The sequence below is a fragment of the Alligator sinensis genome, unplaced genomic scaffold (genome assembly GCF_000455745.1).
Source record: "Alligator sinensis unplaced genomic scaffold, ASM45574v1 scaffold1378_1, whole genome shotgun sequence".
Classification (NCBI taxonomy): domain Eukaryota; kingdom Metazoa; phylum Chordata; order Crocodylia; family Alligatoridae; genus Alligator; species Alligator sinensis.
Window position 1 is genome coordinate 442888 of NW_005842781.1, and position 2879 is coordinate 445766.

The 2879-nt window shown below is 51.8% G+C and overlaps 1 non-coding gene across 1 annotated transcript; it reads left to right on the forward strand.

Moving 5' to 3' along the window:
* Positions 1 to 1395: 1395 nt before the first annotated feature.
* Positions 1396 to 1468, forward strand: TRNAK-CUU. The gene has a single exon. It is a non-coding gene; the product is annotated as a tRNA-Lys (tRNA).
* Positions 1469 to 2879: the final 1411 nt, after the last annotated feature.

Consider the following 2879-nt stretch of genomic DNA (forward strand, 5'->3'; position numbering starts at 1 on the left):
TTTCCTTAAGGCACAGCCACCCTTCCTGGGCTCCCATCTCTTCAAAACTCCTACTCTGCAGTGCGTCCCTGAATAATCGCCTGAGTTCATTGAAATCAGCTTTCCTAAAGTCTAGCACTTTCACCCTACTAGTTACCTTACCCACTCGACGTCTTATGAAGAATTCTATTATTAGGAGATCACTGTCCCCCAGGTGACCACCAATCTGTAGGTCCCCTACCATATCATCCCCCCGTTGCAAATACCAGGTCCAGTAAGGCATTCCCCCTAGTGGGACCGTGTACCTCCTGCGTCAGGTGGAAGTCCTGTATGCAGGATAGGAACCTGCATGAATGGTGGGACTTTGCTGTCTGCGTCTCCCAGCAGATGTCTGGGTAGTTTAGGTCCCCCATGACTACCGCCTTCTTAGTTTTTATGGTCTCTGAGAGCTGCCTCAGGAGCTCCGAATCTAGTTCTTCCCCTTGGTGTGGGGGTCTGTAGCAGACCCCTACCACCAAACTCCTTGCCCCCCATGTAACCTAACCCACAATCCTTCTACTTTCTCCTCCTTCGATTCCGTCTTGATGAGGGTCGATGTATATTGCTAATTGACATAGAGCGCGGCCCCTCCCCCTTTCTTCCCCACCCTGTCCTTTCTGCACAGCCTATAACCCTCAATATGTACCACCCAATCATGGGAAGAATCCCACCAGGTTTCAGTTAACCCTACTAAGTCGTAGGTGTTTTCTGCAAGCAGAAAATGTTCCCTTCACTTGAGAACGGGCCCAGGATTGGAGCTGGGCTGAAGCAGACCCGCAACCCTGGGCCTGTTCTTCTCTCTGTCCTTGGCCAGCCCCATACTCAAGCTAGCTTTGGACTGAGGTGGAGCTCCTGGTGCACAACAGCCTGTGTAGGCAAATCTCTCTCCTTGCCAAATGTAGGGGAAAAAAGAGACAGGCAGTGGGCAAGAGCAGGAAAAAAGCGGGGAGTGGGGCAGGGCGGCTGGTTTTTGTGCCTGGGAACTGATCTTTTGCCACAAAGGTGAAAGCGCCAAAGCCAAAGCAGTCCAAGCCACTGGACCTGTGAGTTCCCACTTTTGTTGACTCAGTTTCAGATCTCTTGTCCTATCAGGAGCATTTGGACTGCTCCAGGAGTAGAGACGAGAGCAATATGAGCTCAGGGGTACAGGAACCTTAGCTACCCAAAACCATGAGCAAACAAAACCCGCGCCTGCTCCTGTTCCTGTTCTGTGGTACGTCCTGGCCCCAATTTCCTCCTCCTGCCACAGCGCCTCTCCGACTCTTGCGCCTGAGGCCTGCTTGCAGAGGCTGGGCCTGCCGGGGCCTGCTGCTGACAGCTGCTGCAGCCATTCCCTGAAGACAGTGCAAGGGCAGAAAGGCAAAACACAGTCTCTGATCCTGACTAGCTCAGTTGGTAGAGCATGAGACTCTTAATCCCAGGGTTGTGGGTTCAAGCCCCATGTTGGGTGTGTGGACCTTTGTTCCCATGCATGGCTTTTGCTCCCAGGCCATGACTCTGCACCGCCTTGCCCCCAGCCGCTGCTCTTGGCAGGATGGCAAGGTGTAGCTGACACCAGCCTGGCCTGAGTGGCTCTGTTGGTAAAGTTTGTGACTCTTAATTTGAGGGCTGTGGGGTCAACCCACACATTTGGTTAATCTTGCCAATATTCCCAACCTTGGATTTTGCCCTTAGGATGTGACTAAGCACAGCCCTTCTCCAAATCTCTGCTTTTGGCAGGAAGGTACCTTGCATCCCCTGCCTTTACATTGTATGTCTGTCCTGACATTCACATGTCTCATCCTGGGCCATGCAGCCCTGGGAGGCTGGGTATGTGCCAGGAACACTGTTCTGTTTCAGGCACAGCTCCCTCCAGGCAAAGGCTTTATCAGATCCTCTGGGAATTTATTTGAGGCAGGATCACCTCCTTCCACACCCTCAGCTTCTTGGAAAAGCATTGCTCAAGTTGAGGAGATTTCCCACAACCTGGGCAATTGGATCTTCCCCTGTGAAGCGCAGGATGGCATCATTCCTCTCACAGGCTGTATAGTGTGTGGGCTGCTTGACGGGTCTGCAGTTTGAAGCCCTTAGTGCACGATCAGGTTGGGAGGGATATGTGGTTTGTGAGCTACCCTGTACTCACCATCCAGGAACATCCCTTACCTTCCTTCCTCAGGTGTGAGGTGAGGGTGAGCCCGCACAGCTACAGCTTAGAAGGCTATGGATCATAACCCTCCTATAAATCAAATGTTGCCCAGCTACACCCTGCTGTGTGTCCTGTATACCGATCGCAGTGGTGCTGGTCAGGCAGGGTGCTGAGGAAGCGGTCAGGTACTAGAGCAGCTTCCTCACCCTGTATAGAGTTGGCCAAAACCAACTACTATGTACAATTAATTACAAGAATAAATACAGATGCTTAATATCAAACATAGAATATTCATACATTCATAGACACTGGAGCTAGAAGGGACCTCACAAGATCATCGAGTTCAGCCCCCTGCCCCAGGGGCAGGAAGTCAGCAGGGATCATAGGATCCCAGCAAGATAACTATCCAAATGTCTCTTAGAAGGCGTTCAAGCTAGGCGCTTGAACCACCTCTGGTGGCAGTCTACTCCAAGCCTTGGGGACTCAGACAGTAAAGAAGTTCTTCCTTATGTACAGCCTGATACGGTCATGAAGGAGTTTGTGACCATTCAACCTTGTCATCCCTCAGGGTGCTCTGGTGAACAGACTGTACCCCAGATGGTGGTGAGCAGTCCTGATAAACTTACAGGTGGCCACCAGATCACCCCTGAGCCTGCGCTTTTCCAGGCTGATGAGTGCCATGGCTCTCAGCCTTTCCTCGTAAGTCCTGTTTGTCTGGCCTCTTATCATGTGTGTG